Consider the following 21,581-nt stretch of genomic DNA (forward strand, 5'->3'; position numbering starts at 1 on the left):
GAAAATACAAGAAACAAGCCTTTTCCATACAAGCAATTCCTTTCAACATAACATGCAATATAAAAACAATACAAGAGAAATTTAACCAACCTTCAACTGCCCAAGGGAATGCTAGATTAGTTGAGGATGAGTAGCCTAATTCCACAAATTCCTTCCTTCTCTACCCTTGACCAATTTCCAAAAACCAAATCTATCTTTTCTTTCAAAAATTCTTGTCTCCAAAAATGGAGAGTGGGTGATTACCCACAAAATCTCTCATTCTTGCCTAAAAAGGCCTCAATGAGAGTTCTCACAAGTTTCTAAAATTGAAAAAGGAAAAGTTAGAAAAAGATCCAAAAGGATCTCTCATCAAAAAGGAAAGTTAACAACTTAGGTGATGCCTTCTAATTTTCAAATTTCGCTCAACTTAGGAAACCCACTTTTTAGGGTCTCTAAATGGTCACATGGGAGTTGTTACATGCCTAAAATTACTCCTAACCCTTAGGTATACCTTATGGGCTTCAAGAAACACTCTTAAACTACCCCTAGGTGTTCATTTAACCCCTTTTAAACCCCTCTAAAGTTAATTTTCGGGTCAAACTCAAGTTGACCACCCCAAAGATTCTCTTCCCAAGGCAATTATGGACTCACATTAAATTAATTGAAAAAGATATGGTTAAACAACTCCCTCCAAGAGACAATTTAAAAAAACAAAACATAAATCAACAAGTGTCAAGTGACACAATAAAAATACTTTTACAAAATTATGCATGAAATCTTGTCTCTTGTTGGATTTACACAAATAAATAAATTCAATCTAACACACATGCCACATCCACTTTTACAAATAAAATACTGTACAAATGGGGTGTTGTCTCTCCAAATAGACAAACCCTGGTTTTGTGAACGTACATAGGTCTTAGGTTTGGTTCTTCATAATATTTCCATGGTCACATGGATAATTTTCCTACGCATCTCAATTACACATTAGTAATTCCAAATAACCTCATATAATATAAAACAAATGAATAAGAATACACATCAAACACTCTGCATACAATATACATTTAAACAAATCATTGTATCTTACATCCAAACAACTCCACATAAGCAAATATCATAATTCTCATAATTTTGATCCACACATAAAACATGCATCGGACTATTTCTATCATCATAGTAAAGTCCTGCAAATCCAATAATGACATATATCATCTCAAATTTATCCTATTCTAGAATCATGTAGAGTTCTATATCATAAAGCATATAAATGAAGCATCAACATATAGCAATGTTATCCAAATCATGGAATCATATAAGTTATAAATCCATAATGCAAAAAAATAAAGCATCCATAATAGTCTCAACATAAAAATCACTGAAATGCTAGACTGAGTCAGGGTAGGGCCTCACAATAGGTTTAAAAATACTGCAAATGAAAGATGAGATTTTCATTACTCAATCCAAGTACATAAAGGAAATCTTGAAGAAATTTAGAATGGAGGATTCTAAACCTGTAAGTACTCCTATGACTACTAACTGTAAACTATCAAAGAACGATGAATCTGCATCTATTGATGAGACACTTTACTGATCCATGATTGGAAAGTTGAAATATGTTGTTCACAATAGGCCAGATATAGCACATGCAGTAGGAATAGTTGCAAGATTTTTTGTAGATCCAAAAGAAACCCATATGACAACAATCAAGAGAATTTTCAGATACCTAAGAGGCACTAAAGATTATGGCTTAGTTTATGAAAAGAGGAATGATTTTGATTTAAAAGTTTATATTGATGCTGATTGGGCAGGAAACATTGATGACAGGAAAAGCACAAGTGGTGGAGCTTTCTTCTTGGGAGAAAGACTAGTAAGTTGGCTTAGCAAGAAACAAGGATGCATTTCACAGTCAACAGCTAAAGCTGAATATGTTGCTGCAGCATTGAATTGTACCAATATAGCATGGATCAAGCAACTGTTGGAAGATATAAATGAAAATGTTACCGAGCCAGTAACTATATTATGTGATAATACTATTGCCATTAACATTTCAAAGAATCCAGTAATGCACTCTAAGACAAAGCATATCTCTATAAAGTATCATTATCTCAGAGAAGAAGTTCAAGAGAAGAAATTTGTGCTGGAACATATCAGCTCAAAGGAGCAAATAGCAAACATCTTCACAAAGCCACTACCAAGGGACACTTTTGAGTATCTCAGAAGTGAGTTAGGGGTCCTACCCCTATCTTCTACTCACTGATAGAGTTCAGTGAAAGCATCAATTCGATGACTCTATAGAATATTATTCGTGGATTGATGCTTATTTATGCACTTCAGGAGGTTTTCTAAAGGTGTGCAGGAAATAATGAATAGAGACAAGTTGCTATGACCTAGACTAAGATGATACATGTGTAACACAGCAAGGCAATCACTTCACAGGGGAAGAAACCATGAATTAGTTCTTTTTCTTTTTGGAATTGTTGTCAAAGGGGGAGAAGACTAAATGGAGACAATAGAGTAATTGGAGAAGATAATAGAAGACTAATGATAGGGGGAGAAAACTTCAGGAGAAGGTTTAAACAGCTCAAGGATAACAGGAGAAGTCTAAACATCAATCTGAATCTGAATCAGTTGGAATAAATCAAGTTGGTATTACCATTTAAAGTTGGCATTGCCATCAATGCCAAAGGGGGAGATTGTTGGCATTTCAATAGAAAGGAGATTGTTGGCATTTCAATAAGGATACTAAGAAGGTTGTTGGAGATTATTGATATAACTAAAGAAGGATGATTACTGTCTTAATAATATTATTTTGTCATTGATGTCAAGAAATTGATTTTCTGATTCAGTATGATGTTGCCATATCTTGAGAAGTATGTTTTGATGAGTATTAAGAGGTTGGTAAGTGACATACAAAGAATGTGATAATGAAGGGGAGAAATAAGTTATTCAATGGGCAACTATTACCAAGTTAGACAATGATGAGATCATGTTGTTTTGATATCCTACATATGTTGTTGATTATAAGTTTAATACTGTACTATGTCACCGAGCAAAGAACCTAGTCGGTAAACCCTAAGGTTGTCGATATTGATTAAAGAAGGTAGAATATCTACTGATTGAAGTTTAGTATTAACCGAGTAACAACCGAGTTATAATAAATCACATTGGATGAATAAAAGCATTATTTAATGAATGATACTGATGAGATGGAGATGAATAAATGATTGGTATGTCACGTAAGAAGTTTGTGAAGTTGCATATATATTTTATTACTATTATTTATCTTGTAAGTGACAGAAAATCTCTTAACCGAGTGGACCTAACAATCTTATTTGTAAATCCTCTAGCAAGGTAACATTCTAGTTGAGTGTTTGAAATCCTTTGACAAGGTCACTTCTAACAAAGTGCATGATTCTAATAGATCTGAAGGAAATCCCTTAACTGGGTCACATCTAGCAATGTGTTTGTAATCTTTAATAGGATTTTCTTTTAACCGAGCATACTCTAGAAGGGTATATTTCTTAGTGGATCCGAAATCCCACAGTGGTTTTTCCCTATTTTGGTTTCCATGTTAAATCTGGTGTTATATGTGTTGTGATGTTATCTGTTCATGAGTTTGAATGTTTTACAGTTTTGGCTATATATTCTAAAGTATAAGCTATCGAGGTTGAATCTATTGAATATATTGAAGATTAAGTTTGTATGATTCTATTGGTTTTTGGTTTTTTGGCATTTCTATTTTGGCATGATGGTTTTTCCATCTTGTGTTGCCATCAATGCAAAAGGGGGATATTCTTGGTATTTTGGTATGGTTTTATCATTGATGTCAACACCTACTAAAGCACTAGCACTCTGGAGATCCATCAGCATTCACCGACAACCAAGTAACTATTGCACAGTTACTGGTATATGGTTCACCGACAAGATATAATGATCACCAACACTTGGAATGATATGGAAGACACTTGTAATGTTGAAGACATCATGTGGACACTTTGTTTTGAAGAATTAATCATTGGTATATTCATATTTGCATATTTTCTTTTACTGGCAAATAGGTCCAGGGTTACCTAGGGTTACACCGGTAGGTTTATCTTTTCCAGATCAGCATAGCACGCTATGGAGATGATTTATTATTGTTGTAAATGCTTTAAGCCGACATGTTTAATTGGTTATTGCATCGAATAATATATTGTTTGTAAAATGTTTTTATTGTAATATCTTGTAGAGCTGACCTACTAAATTTGGTCTTAGTTTATGGTATAAATGTAAGATCTTATTTGTAAGATTGAATGTGGAATGCAAAAAAGAATTGTGAGAAGGTATATGCAAGATTAAGCAGAGCTATACATGAAGACATCATTTGAAGGAGAAGTTAGGTTTTTGTGGAAGCATATCAGCATTACACTGGTACTAAATCCAGCATATGAAGATGGTATTTTGTGTAGTACATTCTTATTGGATTTAACCATCCAATTGTAGTTAGTGTGACTCCCATTTTGTGATTGAGCAGTGAGCTCTAGGCTGTTGGCCTTTCTGCATGTGCAAACCCCATTTATGTACACTTACTATCTATAGTAGTATCATCTGATTGTGGGTAAGGTTTCCCACTGTGGTTTTTCCCCTTACAGGTTTTCCACGTACAAATATTGGTGTTATGTGTTGTGGATGACTTTGTGTTTATGTTTCATGCATTAATCTTTACCGGTATAGCAATTAACTATTAACACTATCTACCAACATACTTAACTAGTTTACCGGTATTAAGCATTAAGTTGGTTGAGTTATTTTTGGTTTGAATTTATGAGACAACTAATTCACCCCCCCTCTCAGTTGTCTTTGGGACCTAACAGATTCACCCCCCCCCCTCTCTCATCTTATTAACTATTGGCATTAGAGCTTTACATGTGGTTTCATCCACCACCTAAAATCCTCATCCAAGGACTAAGGTGTCAATCCTAATCAAAACTGGGCTCTAATCCAAGACCCCCATCAATCAATAAAATCCCTTGTCATCAAAGACAAAATCCAAAAATTCCACAAAAATCTTGCTAAGTCCTTTCATCAAAATTTTCTTCCTCCAAGCTTTTCTAAGGTTATTTGTGTAGGGTCACAACTCGATCTCAAAAGAAAAAGATGGCTAACCAATAATATGGCATGCCAGACATTAGTGTCCTATATAAAGATCCCACACAAGATCCTACACAAAGTGGGCAACCTAGCAATCAAGATCAAAGCCAAAATCCTAATATGGTTAGCTAAGATGAACTCTCTCTGGAAGTGAAAACTTTCCTAGCAGACTCTTATAACCAAGAGATGAATGAAAAGTTCATCCAACACAATCCTACTGTACTTCTAAAAACTCTCCTTAAAAATGGAGTTCAACTTCCACCTGAATTTGACATATCTACTCTCAACCAACAACCACAAGGAGACCTCGCTCCTACACAAAATGTTGTGCTTGTTATTCAAAATCAATCAATTACAGCCCCATCAATCATCCAAACTCAATTAGTGCCACCCGTGGCACCTCCCACCATAGTCTCCATCCCACCTTCTTCCTCCTTGCCATCTATACCACTATCAAATCTGATCTTATCTATTCTCCAACACGCTTCTATACCACCTCCTTCCATTTAACCACACATCTCTATTCCACAAAATTTTCTTCCTGTCAACAATGTCACAAACTTTATCTGGGCTACACTCAATCTTGTCAGAATAGTTTGTGGACTACAACCAACTATCACTCAAATCCTAGTGACATCAATCATCACATCTCATATTCCTGCCTCCTCATCATATCAATACATTGGTGGTGGTACACCTTCCTTGACTCATCCAATTCTTGGGGCAAATACAATTCATCATTATCAAAGTCCACAACAAGACCTCATCAGGGAAATTCAAGACATGAAAAATATCATCAAGGACATGAAAGAAGGGACTAATAAGAGGAAACCTTACTCGTTTGAGGAATTTTGTCCTTGTCCCTATGACCCATCTATATCAGTTGCACCTTATCCCTCGGGATTTGAGATCCCTAAATTCACCAAGTATGGAGGCAAAGGATACCCCCATGACCATGTTCGGGAATTTCACATCTTATGTCAAGAAGTCTCCTATAGTGACCTATATATTCATAGAATCTTTCCCAATAGTCTCACATGAGACACCCTGGCATGGTTCTCATCTCTACCATGAGGCTCCATTGTCTCCTTTCCAGACTTGGCAGAGAAATTTGTAGCTCACTATACCTACAACATGGCTAATGATGTTTCTATGATGGACCTATGTAACACAAAACAAAGGCTCAGAGAGACTTTCACCAAATTATTACAAAGATGGTCACATCTTATCAAGAAATTCCAATGGGACATGCTAGAACAACATCAAATTGAATTATTTCAAAAGAACTTGGTACCCAAACTTTTAAGACCTTTGACATCTCAATGCATAAAATCCTTCCAAAAATTGACCGATAAGGGCCTTGCCCTCGAATGTGTCTTGTTGGAGGAAGCAACCTTGAAACATTACTAAAAATTGACACAAAATTCTTCCTCTTATCATAATGACAAGCCAAAGTTTTGGTCTAAAAACAAAAACATAGTCAACGATGGTGTAACTGATGCAAAGTGGGTACAAACCATGGCTTCTCCCCCAAAATCAACCACCAATAATCATCAATTCAACAATCAAAACAATCAAAATCAATCCCAAAAACCTCACAACAATGTCTCAGTCCAGGGACGACCACCCCGATCAAATAACGGGACTCCAAGATACTTCACTCCTCTTGCTAAGCCTATTGAAATGGTGTTTCAAAAACTTGTCCAAGTAGGTGCAATGGTTTTTCTAATCACTCACCCATTTGACCCCAATCAACCCAAACCTAGATGGTATAATGAGAATGAGTATTGTGAGTATCATCATATCAAGGGACATGATACATGAAAGTGCATGAAACTTAAAATCTACATACAAGATCTCATTAATAGGGGTGAGATTGAAGTAGCAAATGCAAAACCTAGTAATAACAATGAAAAACTTAAAATGTACCAGGAACCCTTCCCGAAGCATGATAAAGGAAAAGGCTCATCATCTAACGCAGTGAGTTGTGACTATACTAATCATATAACCAACTTTGACTCTCTAGTAGGTCGCATTGAGCTCGCAAATAACCATGTTAATGTCATAACTATCCAAGGAATTAATCCTCCCCCTCCCCAAAGTAGACCAAATCCTACTAAGATAGTCATTCAAGGCGCCATGCCTTCCACCTCCCATCCCCAAAATGACTACAATGTAACCACATGCTGAGGTAAAGTCATCACCCAAGGATTTCCTCCCCCACCAAACCCCTCACCCATGTCTTACACCCGCCGATATGACCTCCTTGACCAACTTGGGAAGACCCCCGCACAAATTTCCATCCTAGAACTTCTCAAGACTTCCCTTGTACATAAGGAAATTTTGGAGCAAGCCCTCCTAGTCCTTGAGTCTCGCATTCCTGATAACATCAATGCTACTCAATTCTAAGCTCTCATTGGAAACCTTGTTGCCCAACAACACCTTGTATTTACCTCCAAAGATGTTCATGCAAATGAAGAACACAACAAACCTTTTCACATTGAAGCCCTTATCCAAAAGCACAAGGTCAAATGTATTTTGATAGATGGTGGATCTGGACTTAACCTATGTACATACAAGTTAATAAAACAATTGAGACTTTCTAAGGACTTGGTAGACACATTATGAAGGATCACAATAAAAGCATATGATAATGTAGAAAGAGTTTCGAAGGCATGATCACCTTACCTCTTCAAGTAGGCCCTATTACAATAGAAACCCCTTGCTAATTACTAGATCTTGATCTCCCCTACAACATTCTCCTCACTCGGCCATGAATTCACTCCTTATAGGTTGTACCCTCCACCTATCACCAATGCATCAAATTCCCCTTCAATGGAAGAGAGATCACTATCAAAGGTTATTCACAACCTTTTCAATATTGCAAACTATTAGAGGGGAAGTATCCATATCATTTCCCACTAAATAGACCTTCACCAACGTCTCCATCTGATACATCAAATGTTGCCTCCACTTCATCCCAACCAAATACTCAAGTCAAGATCTTGGACAATGGTTGTGGAGAATACAAATTGGAAGATGTCTTATTAATAAGCAACCTCCCCCTATCTCCTAAGTCATTTGGCAAACCAAAAGAGCTCAAGAAAGACCCAAAACTAGTCATGCCATGCCAAAATACCACCTTCTAGCAATGGGGCCCACTTGATGAGGAGATCCTCGATGCAGATGTCTCTTCATGGTTGTACCAGGAAGAAGATGATGATCTAGCAAAAATATCCAAAAAGATGTACCCAAAAGCATCTGCTATAGTAAAAAAATGGGTTACAAAGGACACAACTTGGGATCAGAGGAGAAAGGAAGAAAAGCACCCATAAATCCTATCTCCTACAAGTACAACAAAGGCTTGGGGTATACCCTGGTGCCTAAGATTACTATCGCTAGTGCCCCTTCTAGTCCTTATTTGGATATCGAAAGCACTAACAAAGAGGAGTTCCACAAAATGCCTTATGAATATGAAAATGATATCTTCTTTGACTCTCATGTCAATGCCATCACCCCCATAACCACTCCCACTTCACACGAGCTACATATTGTCCATCCTGAACTCATAGACTGGGGCCAACAAGACAAACCCAATTTAGATATCTGTGCCGATGATAATGCTCTCATTACTCTCCTGACGATGCAAAACTTGAAAGATTGCAAAAAAATAGAGGGTATTCAACTACACGAAAAAGGGATACTTTGGTATTGAGGTCAATACCCATAGTCACAAAAAAGATAATCAAAATAAAAAAACATGATTCCCTAGGTGAAAACCTCTCTGAGGCACCTTTGGATGAGCAAAAAATAAAAACAAAGGGCGTATCTGAAAGTGAAAACCTGGAAAAGGTACTTGATGATGAGGGACTTGACCTCCCTACCATTGGTTACCTTCCACAGGATAGATCAAATTTGTTGATAGAAGAAACATACAGCATCAACATGGGCACCGAAGTCACTCTAAAAAATGTGCTCATTGCCAAGTCTCTCATAGAAAAAGAGAAACAAGATTTCATCAATTTCCTTACAGAGGTAAAAATCAATTTTGCATGGTCCTATGCTGATATGCCAAGGTTAGATCCTACCTTGGTGGTTCACAATCTCACTGTCCGCCCATACGCAAAACCTGTAAAACAAAAATTGCGCAAAATGCACCCACATATTGCACTCCTGGTCAAGGTGAAACTCCAAAAGATGTTAGACGCAAAATTCATCAAACCAATAGACTATGCTGAATGGGTCTCCAACATTGTACCTATCGGTAAACCCACTGGGGGCATCCACATCTGCATAGATTTCCAAGATCTAAATAGAGCTTGTCCTAAAGATGATTTTCCGCTCCCCAATATAGATATGATTATCGACCTTATAGTAGGACATGAGATGCTGTCGCTTATGGATGGATTTTCTAGATACAACCAAATTAGGATTGCAAACAAGGATCAGCATAAAACTGCATTCACAACACCATGGGGGACCTTTTGTTACCAAGTCATGCCTTTTGGCCTACAAAATGTTGGAGCTACATATCAACGTGCCATGACAATAATTTTTTATGACATCTTGCACAAAATTATGGAGGACTATGTGGATGATCTGCTAGGCAAATCTAAGACAAGACAAGAACATATCCCTATTCTGAAGCAGATCTTTGAAAGATTGGAAAAATATAAACTTCACTTGAATCCCAAGAAGTGTGTTTTTGGGGTCACATTGGGAAAAATATTAGGATTCATTGTTTCCCACATAGGCATCAAGGTTGATCCTACAAAGGTAAAGGATATCATGGAAATGCCTCCACCAAAAACTCTTAGACAACTATGCAGTCTCCAGGGAAAACTCCAATTAATTAGACGTTTTATTTCACAACTAGCAGATAAGTGCCATCCATTTGCACACCTATTGCATAAAGACACAAAATTCAAATGGGACTGCTTATGTCAAAAGGCCTTTGAGAAACTAAAAGAATATCTAGCATCACCTCCAGTTTTGATGCCTCCTACTCCTGGAAAACCCTTTATTTTGTACATATGTGCTACCGTAGTGGCATTGGGGGCATTGCTGGCACAAATAGATGATCAAGGGAAGGAACATGCCATTTACTACATCAGTCAGACACTAGTAGGGCATGAACTCAATTATACCCCCATTGAAAGAGCATACTTGGCATTGGTGTCTAGCACATAGAAGTTGTGACACTATATGTTGAACAACAAAACAAAACTAATTGCTAAGATTGATCCACTTAAATATCTCTTGTCAAAAGCTACTCTCATGGGTAGATGATAGGGAGGCAATGCAAGTGGAATGCTCAAGTGACTTATATGTTCACTAAGTAAAGGACCTTACTATTTTCAAGGAATTGTTGCTGTAATCAGAGTGCAAAGGTTCATAGACCATCTCAAACTTCCTCTTGTTTCACCTCTCTAAGTCAAGACCTCTTGTATGCTGAAAGGCTTCAACCCCATAACCACTCTAGCTTGCTAAAACTATGTTCTTGGGGTCTGTCCCACAAAAGGTGTCAAATTCATGTGAGGAAAAATTGTTTCAACTAGCATTGATGTCTTTTATGCTTTTCATTCACCATTTGTGTACCCGATTTGACCAAAATTCAATTTTAAGGCCTAAAACGGCTACAAGCAATTAGCCCTCCTTTTGGGGTTTTGTGCTCACCTTGTTCAAGAAATGGACTTCCAGACTGAAAGGTTTATATTTTTGGATACCTTTTTGGGAGTTCTTGAAGATTCATCAAGTTTGGGGGTCCCTAAATCCTTCTCCATGACTGTCCCAAAAATGGGCATAAAATGAGGGTTTTGGAAGGGTTTGTTGGAAAAATCCACATTCCAAGCTTGGGAACCTCAAAATGACTCAAAGACACCTATTCCTACCTTGCTATTGGTTAAAATGGCTATAAAAAAAAGGTTTAAACCTCACAAAGTGAAAAACAAGATTTTCATGATATGCACCAAAAAGGAAATGCAACATTTGACAATTTTTCACTTTTGCCTTCTACAAGCACTTTTGTTTTGCAAAATACCAATTACAACTAAAGAATATGAACATAAACAACATTAAATACAAGAAGGAATCCAACTTTCCCCACATAGAAGGCAATAGGCAATTACAAATAGTAAATAGTTCACTATCAAGTAAATGGGACTGCACTTTTCCTCTTTTCACTGTTTTTCCATTTTGGACCTGCACTTTGCAATGTTAGAACCCCTTTTCATGGTCTTCTTTTGTGTTTTCATAATAAAACTCTACCTTTTTATTTTTAGTGTCCTTCATACCTACAAATTTCAAAAGGGAGATTACATTTACAATCCTTAAACAGTGTAAGAATCAGTCCTAGATGACTGTGACAGCCTGCTGGGTGTTTAACATTTTGCCTAAAGAGATCATTGTTTGATCTTGGCATTTACAATACCCATGGGAAAGGCTTTCACCTCTCCTTGTTATTATTTTCAAACAAACAAATTATTGACAAGGTCTTCACACACCAATAAATGGTGGAGAGCAAAATAAAGGAAGGAAAAACTACTACCAAGCAGTGACTCACTGTTTTCGATTACAATTCTTAAAACTGAAACATATAACCTTCCTTTTCCAAGTTTAGGAAGTCTCTTTGCTTGCTTATATCACTTGGAAAACAAACAGGTCCATTCATCAAAAGAATGCAATTGCTATGGAAGAGCAAAGCATTAACATTTCTTCAAGACCCTGGCCAAATGGCACACTTGCCTAGGGCTTAATGGCCATAAAAACTCCTTGTACCTGCACTCTTGAAACCAAAACTCATATTTACATACTTTACAAATTGACCAACTGGTTCTTGAGAAGCCATGAACACTTTAGGACTCCAAGAAACCAAGTTGGTCAAGCATTTTGTCCAAATTCCTAGATTGGGCAGTGAAACTGTCAAAACCAAATATTTTTGCACAAAACTCAAAACTTGATGAAATCAAATTCCACCAAAGGGAAAAGTTGAGGAAAAAATGTTATAATCAGAAAATACAAGAATAGTATGGCCAAGTACAATAGGTGTACAGATTGTTGTTCACATGGAGCCAAAAACTAGAGAAAACCAAGTAAAAACTAGTGCAAGTTTGCAAAACTTCTCATAACTTCAAATGATCAACCCTTACAAAAGTTAAAACAGGAGTTTAAATACCTCTCCAAGTTGGTTAACCTCCTATATGGGCAGGTACATGTCCAAAGGCACTTAATTTTGACATTTTGATGCCTAAATGACAACTTTTGGTGCCTAGAAAATGCAAGATTGACCTCCAAAACTAACCATCATCTAAAACAATTCTTATACCTTAAACCCAAAAATAAAACATGTCTAAAACCTTTCAAAAACAAAAACACACTAAAAACTCACTTTTTACAACATTTTGCCAAGCAACACCAAAACTGACAATTTTGAGCAAAAGTTGAAAACAGGAAACCAAAACTACACAATGAGTTCAAAACTCATCCAAACAACCTAGAACAACTTCAAAAATCATGCTAAACAACTTTCCAACTTAAAATAACACAAATCAAACCTAAGATGAAAACAGGAGCTGAGAATGAGCTAGGTGCTCCTACACCATACTCCCCCAGTGACAAAGAAGTCATGTGACTCCTTTGGGCAGAATAGAGAGAGGAATACCAGCCTTGGTGAAGTCACTTTCAGGTATCCAAGTGGCTTCAGAAGCTGGTTGATCTTTCTATTTTATCAAATGCTCAAAGTAGTCATGCCTTCTAGTCTTCTTGATGATTCTAGAATCAAGTACCTATTCAGGAATGGGAGAAGAAGAAGAGGGGAGAGGTAGATTAGAAAGGGAATTTGAAATGTCTGAAACTCTTTGATTCTCTGCTAGAGGCTGCCCCTTCAAAGGTACCAAATCTGCAACATTAAAGATAGGAGATAAAGAAACATCAGTAGGTAAATCAATTTTATAAGCATTTGGACCATACTTAGCCAAAATCCTGCAAGGTCCAATTCTTCTCATCTGTAACTTGGTAGGAACTCCCTTCTGTAATCTAGACTTGTTGAGATGCACCATCACAAAATCCCCAACTATAAATTGGACATCCCTCTTTGAAGCATCCACCCTTGCCTTGACCCTTGTTGTGGTATCCTGCAAAGACTGTTTAACCTGTTCATATATCTCTTTGAGAGATTGTGCCATGTCTTCTACTATCCCACTAACATGTTGCAAGTTAGTCACATCATGTAACTCAAAAACACCTCTTGGATGGATACCATAAACAATCTGAAATGGGCTCTTACCAGTGGATCTATTTACACTGTCATTGTAGGCAAACTCTGCTTGTGGGATAAGCTAATCCCAACTTTGTCCATACTCCTTGGTGAGACATCTGAGTAGATTACCCAATGTTCTATTCACCACCTCTATTTGACCATCTATTTGTGGATGGTAAGCTGAGCCAAAAGACAAGTTAGTACCCAATTTCTTCCATAAAGTCTTCCAAAAATGACCCAAAAACTTAACATCTCTATCTGATACAATATTAGATGGTAAACCATGTATTTTGACAACCTCTTTAAAGAAAAGAAAAGCAATATGACTAGCATCATTAGTAGTTTTGCAAGGAATAAAGTGAGCCATTTTACTAAATCTATCCACAACCACAAAGATGCTATCATGCCCTATTTTTGTCCTCGGTAAGCCTGCAACAAAATCCATACTGATGCATTCCCATGGCCTCGAAGGAATGGGAAGTGGCTGATATAAACCAGCATTAGTGCTATGTCCTTTGGCCTTCTGACATATCATGCACTGTTCAACATACCTCCGAACATCTCTTTGCATCTTAGGCTAGTAATAAAAATGTTGAACCAACTCTAAGGTCTTGTTGAGACCAAAATGGCCACTCAAACACCCATTGTGTTTCTCTTGAATGAGATTTTCTCTCATGGAACCTTTAGGAACACATAGCTGTCCTCCCCTGAATAACAAACCATTCTGCAATGTATAGTCAGCATACTCACTATGAAAATGATTCTCAAAAGTAAGACAAAATTTATAGGCAACAGCAAAATCATCATCATTAGGATATAAATCTCGAAAGTAATCTATCCCAACACTCTTTACTTGGATCTCCTAGATAGTCAACAATCTCCTACTTAAAGCATCAGCTACTTTGTTACATTGGCCTTTCTTGTGCTTAAGAGTGAAGGTATATGCTTGTAGGTACTCTACCCATTTCACATGCCTATGGTTGCATTTGTCCTGAGAATTCAAGAAACTAACTACCTGGTTGTCTGTATACACAACAAATTCTTTAGGAAGCAAGTAATGCCTCCACTTCTTGAGTGCCTGCACCAATGCATATAACTCTAAATCATAAGATGAATACTTTTTCTTTGCATCATTCAGTTTTTCACTAAAAAAGGCAACTGGTCTGTTATCCTGACTCAAGACTGCACCTACTGCAAGGTGACTGGCATCACATTCTATAGTAAAAAGCTTATCAAAGCTAGGAAGGATTAACACTGGCTGTGTAGCAACTCTAGTTTTGAGTAACTCAAACCCCCTATTGGCTGCTTTTGTCCATTGAAACTTGACCTTATGACGACCCTTTATTGTATCTAACATGGGTGCACAAATTTCGCTAAATCCTCTGATAAACTTTCTGTAAAACTGGGCTAGACCATGAAAACTCCTAACCTCATTGGCTGATTGTGGGGTTGGCCAACTTGTTATGGCTACAACTTTAGAATGATCCATCTTAAGATCTCCACTGGACACAACAAAACCAAGATAGACTAGCTCTTGCTACATAAAATCACATTTCTCAAGATTTATGGTTAACTGCTCATCAGATAATCTTTGTAAAACAATAGCTAAGTGTTTCAAATGCTCCTCTTTAGTCTTACTAAAGATAAGAATATCATCTAAGTAGACTACCACAAACTTACTGAGAAAATCCTGCAATACTTCATTCATTAACCTCATAAAGGTACTAGGAGCATTAGAGAGTCCAAAAGGCATAACCAACCACTCATAAAGACCCTCATTTGTTTTAAAAGTAGTTTTCCACTCATCACCCTCTTTTATTCTTATCTGATGGTAACCACTTTTTAAGTCTATTTTGGAGAAATACCTCACACCCCCTAAACAATCCATCAGATCTTCTATCCTAGGAATGGGGAATTTGTATCTTATTGTGATCTTTTTGATAGCTCTAGAATCTGTACACAATCTCCATGTGCCCCCTTTCTTAGGTGCTAACACAGTGGGCACTACACAAGGACTTATACTCTTTCTGATTAATCCTTGACCCAATAACTCTTGAATCTGTCTAGCTACCTCTTTGTTTTGTTCAGGAGTCATCTTGTATGCTGCTTTGTTTGGCAAAGAAGCTCCTAGTATAAAGTCAATCTGATGACTAATGGCTCTAGGAGGAGGTAATGTTGCTAGGTGTCCATCACTGATGATGTTCTTAAAACTATCAAGAATTTGCTGCACCTCTTGTGGGATCTCTACTTGTTTTTCTTTCTTATCCTCCCTAGGTTTCACTACAAGTGCATAGCCAATCCCATCTCCCTCTTTCATGGTTTGGATGAACTCTTTTTCATTGACTAATAGCACTTTAGGTTCCTATGGTTTGCTGTTCTCTGTCTCTTCACTAAGGGACTGAATTTTGTAGACAATGCCATTCTTTTGAAAGGAATATGTGTTTTTTTCACCATCATGGTGTACCTTTCTATCAAATTGCCAAGGTCTACCCAATAGTAGATGGCAAGCATCCATGGGAAGGATGTCACATAGAATCCTATCTTTGTACTCACCTATATTGAAGTCTACCCATGCTTGTTCATTCACTAGGACATGTTGCCCCTTGTTTAACCAGGTTACCTTGTAGGGTTCATTGTGCTTCATTCTAGGTAGGTTCAATTTGCCAACTGCCTCCTCTGAGATGATATTATATGTGGAGCTTGAGTCAATAACAACCTTACATACCTTGCCCAAGATTTTGCACTTTATCCTGAACAAGGCTCTTCTTTGAGACACTTCACATTTATGAGGTTTTTGCATCAATACTCTCCTTATCATTAAACTCTCACCATCTCCGGGTGCTAGGTGCATTGTTGGAGGTCTTCTACTACTCCCTTCCTCCTGAATATAGTTCACTTTTCTTTCACCTCCATGGGAAGAACTAGGCTTTTTAGGACACCTATAAGCACGATGACCCAATTTTTGATAGTTGTAGCATTTCATTGTGGAGAAATAAGACCCTCTACTTGGGCCACTAGACCTACCCCTTCCTGGGTTGCTTGATCCCCTTCCCCTAAAATTATGTTTGCTCTGAGAATCCTCGCTTTGCTCAATAAGCTTAGATTCCCCCTGGGACCTTTGGTCTATGTGTCTTCCCCCAAAACTACCTCGATGGCCTCGACCATCTCTGCCTCTTCCTCTGCCTCAGTTATGCTGCTCTTGCTTCTTCCTACTCCTTTCCTCTACCTTGAGTGCAAGTTGATAGCACTTCTGGACTGTTGTAGGGCACAACAAACTTAACTCTTCCTGTATGTTCCATCTCAAACCATTGAGATACCTAGCCACCTTGACATTCTCATCCTCTTGAATCTTTCACCTAAGGAATAACTTCTGAAAATCCTCGGTGTAGGTGCTAACATCTAGCTCCTTTTGCCTAAGGTATTGCCTTTTCCTATGGAGATGTATTTCATAGTCCTCTGGAATGTAAGCTTCTCTGATCTTGGACAACATTCCCTTCCAAGTTGCTATGGGCCTTTTTCCCTCTTTCTCATGTTCATCTTGAATGAACTTCCACCATGTTAAGGCAGCTCCTCTCAACCTAGACTTAGCCATCTTCACTTTTTGGGCCTCTGTCACACCATCACACTCAAAATGGTTCTCAAGCCCCTCAATCCTCTCCATGGCCACTTCTGGGTCCATTTTACCACTGAATAGTGGGACTCCTTCTAGTGTTCTCCCACTCATAGCCTTCAAGGCTTTCAGAAAGGGCTCATTCTCTATCACAGGGTCTAGTATAGGGGTCTCATCCTCTATAGCTATTAGCTTACCCTTACCTTCTATTCCCTCTATCTTATTGATGGCTTCATCTGCCTTCACTTCTACTTCACCCAACTTCTACTCTAAGAGATCTAACTTCTCTTTGAGTAACCTATTTTCTTCTTCCTAGTCTTCCACTTTCTTTTCTAATTCTACATTTGTCACCATGGTTGTCAAACTGCTACTTCGTCCCAATTGTAGCTGAGCTCTGATACCACTATGATAGGGAGGCAGTGCAAGTGGAATGCTCAAGTGACTTATATGTTCACTAAGTAAAGGACCTTACTATTTTCAAGGAATTATTGTTGTAATCAGAGTGCAAAGGTTCATAGACCATCTAAAACTTCCTCTTGTTTCACCTCCCTAAGTCAAGACCTCTTGTATGTTAAAAGGCTTCAACCCCATAACCACTCTGGCTTGCTAAAACTATGTTCTCGGGGTCTGTCCCATAAAAGGTGTCAAATTCATGTGAGGACAACTTTTTTCAACTGGCATTGATGTCTTTTTTTCTTTTCATTCACCATTTGTGTACCCGATTTGACCAAAATTCAATTTTAAGGCCTAAAAAGGCTACAAGCAATTAGCCCTCCTTTTTGGGTTTTGTGCTCACCCTGTTCAAGCGATGTAATTATAGACTAAAAGGTTTATATTTTTGGATACCCTTTTGGGAGTTCTTGAAGATTCATTAAGTTTGGGGGTCCCTAAGTCCTTCTCCATGACTGTCCCAAAAATGGGCATAAAAGGAGGGTTTTGGAAGGGTTTGTTGGAAAAATCCACATTCCAAGCTTGGGAACCTCAAAATGACTCAAAGACACCTATTCCTACCTTTCTATTGGTTAAAAGGGCTATAAAAAAAAGGTTTAAACCTCACAAAGTGAAAAACAAGATTTTCATGATATGCACCAAAAAGGAAATGCAACATTTGACAATTTTTCACTTTTGCCTTCTACAAGCACTTTTGTTTTGCAAAATACCAATTACAACTGAAACATATGAACATAACCAACATTAAATACAAGAAGGAATCCAATTTTCCCTGCACAAAAGGCAATAGGCAATTACAAATAGTAAATAGTTCACTGTCAAGTAAATGGGACTGCACTTTTCCTCTTTTCACTGTTTTTCCATTTTGGACATGCACTTTGCAATGTTAGAACCCCTTTTCATGGTCTACTTTTGTGTTTTCTTAACAAAAATCTGCCTTTTTATGTTTAGTGTCCTTCATACCTACAAATTTCAAAAGGGAGATTACATTTACAATCCTTAAACAATGTAAGAATCAGTCCTAGATGACTGTGGCAGCCTGCTGGGCATTTAACATTTTGCCTAAAGAGATCATTGTTTGATCTTGGAATTTACAATACCCATGGGTAGGGCTTTCACCTCTCCTTGTTATTATTTTCAAACAAAAAAATTATTGACAAGGTCTTCACACACCAATAAATGGTGGAGAGCAAAATAAAGGAAGGAAAAACTACTACCAAACAATGACTCACTGTTTTGGATTACAATTCTTAATACTAAAACATATAACCTTCCTTTTCCAAGTTTAGGAAGTCTCTTTGCTTGCTTATATCACTTGGACAACAAACAGGTCCATTCATCAAAAGAATGCAATTGCTATGGAAGAGCAAAGCATTAACATTTCTTCAAGACCCTAGCCAAATGGCACACTTGCCTAGGGCTTAATGGCCATAAAAACTCCTTGTACCTACACTCTTGAAACCAAAACTCATATTTACATACTTTAAAAATTGACCAAATGGTTCTTGAGAAGCCATGAACACTTTAGGACTCCAAGAAACCAAGTTGGTCAAGCATTTTGCCCAAATTCCTAGACTGGGCAGTGAAACTGTCAAAACCAAATATTTTTGCACAAAACTCAAAACTTGATGAAATCAAATGCCACCAAAGGGAAAAGTTTAGGAAAAAATTTTATAATCAGAAAATACAAGAACATTATGGACAAGTACAATAGGTGTATGGACTGCTATTCACATGGAGCCAAAAACTAGAGAAAACCAAGTAAAAACTAGTGCAAGTTTGCAAAACTTCTCATAACTTCGAATGATCAACCCTTAAAAAAGTTAAAATAGGAGTTTAAATACCTCTCCAAGTTGGTTAACCTCCTGTATGGATAGGTACATGTCCAAAGGCACTTAATTTTGACATTTTGATGCCTAAATGATAACTTTTGGTGCCTAGAAAATGCAAGATTGACCTCCAAAACTAACCATCATCTAAAAACACTTCTTATACCTTAAACCAAAACATTAAACATCTCTAAAACCTTTCAAAAACAAAAACACACTAAAAACTCACTTTTTACAGCATTTTGCCAGGCAACACCAAAACTGGCAATTTTGAGCAAAAGTTGAAAATAGGAAACCAAAACTACACAATGAGTTCAAAACTCATCCAAAAAACCTAGAACAACTTCAAAAATAATGATAAACAACTTTTCAACTTAAAATAACACAAATCAAACCTAAGATGAAAATAAGAGCTGAGAATGAGCTAGGTGCTCCTGCACCAGCAGAACTGGTAAATGGGTCATGCTCTAAAGCAAGTTTGGCATTAAATATGTGGACAGAAAGGCAATCAAGGGACAAGTCATCATAGACTAGTTGGTGGACACTCCACTCCCAGGTGACCATCCTATTCTCATAGAATTACCAGATGAGTTCATTATGACAATTACCACATCCTCCACATGGCAATTATACTTTTATGGCTCTTGCACCCAAAATGGATCGGGGGCAAGAATATTATTGATCACACCTAAAGGAGATGGCATCCCAAGGTAATACAAGATAGCCTTTGCATGTACCAACAACATCATAGAATACGAGGCACTATCACAAGTTTCTATTTGGCTATCCACTGCAAAATAAAGGAATTACAAGTCTATGGTGATCCCCAACTCGTCATAAAACTAGTCAATGATGAGTACTAGAGAAAAGATGATAAAAACCTTCCCTACTGTATCATGGTGGAAGATCTTAAGCAACACTTCATGACAATCAAGTTTGATCAAGTCCCATGAACAAACAATAGGGCTATAGATGCAATGGCCACCATTGGCTCCCTCCTTCAGATGCCAACACATAGTCAGAAGTGTGAGTTCTTGTATGAGCAACTATTTATACCGACATACAATCTACCAGTGTCTGAAATGGTGTGTGTACTTGTTGGTCCCGATTCCCCTTGGTACCAAGAAACCTTCACTTTCCTCAGACAACACCATTCCCCCACATCTCACCAAAACCCAACAACAAACATTCATTCGCTAATGTGCTTGTTACACCATCCTTGGAGACACCCTATTCATAAGGCATTTTGATGGTTCCCTCCTAAGGTGTTTAGATAAACAAGAGGTAGAATGGGCATTACACAAAGTGCATGAGGGTATCTATGGGGCTCACTCAAGTGGGATCACCTTGGCTTATAAAATTCTAAGAATGGGATATTATTGGCCTAAAATGGAAGTAGATGCATATAACTATGTGAAGAAACGCATCCCTTGCCAGCAACATGGTGACGAAATTCATGCACCATCACAAGAATTGCAGCCATTCATTACGCCATGGCCCTTCTCATAGTGGGGGCTCGATCTCATTGGGAGAATCCACCCTTCATCCTTCAATGGACATAAATTCATTATCACCACCACCGAGTATTTCACCAAGTGGGTAGAGGCTATCCCTCTTACTTTTACCACTGGTAAGCAGAAATCCAAATTCATCCTGAACTACCTGATCTGCTGATATGACATTCCAAAATTTACTATCATAGATAATGGAAGACAATTTAAAAACCAAGATGTCAAAGAACTCTGCCAAAAATTCAACATCCAACATCATTTTCCCACCCCATATTACCCCCAAGGCAATGGCCAAGCTGAGGCTTCTAATAAAACCTTAATCAAAATCCTCAAAAAGATAGTCAATGAAATTGGCCCTGATTGGCACCTCCAACTCCATCCCTCTTTGTGGGCCTACCGCACCTCCATCCACACCCCACAGGTGCCACCCCTTATTCCCTAGTCTTTGGCTCCGAAGCCATCCTTCCCCTTGAGATAGAGATCCCCTCTCTAAGGGTATCGCTGCAAAATATCCTACCAGATGAAGAATATGGAATTGCCCACTTACAAGAGCTAGAATTTTTAGATGAAAGGCATCTTAAGGCCTTGAATCATCTCTAGGTATATCAAAACCATCTGTGCATGAGTTATCACAAAAAAAGTCAGAACCTGGGAATTCCAAATTGGTGATCTTGTCCTCATGGAGAATCAAAAAAACCTACAAGAAGGAGAAAAGAAAGACAAGCCTGAGCCTAATTGGCTTGGACCATATGTAATCACAACAAAATATGGATCAGGAGCTTATCAATTGGCTACTCCTAAAGGTGATCCTT

The sequence above is a fragment of the Cryptomeria japonica genome, chromosome 10, assembly GCF_030272615.1.
Source record: "Cryptomeria japonica chromosome 10, Sugi_1.0, whole genome shotgun sequence".
NCBI lineage: Eukaryota > Viridiplantae > Streptophyta > Pinopsida > Cupressales > Cupressaceae > Cryptomeria > Cryptomeria japonica.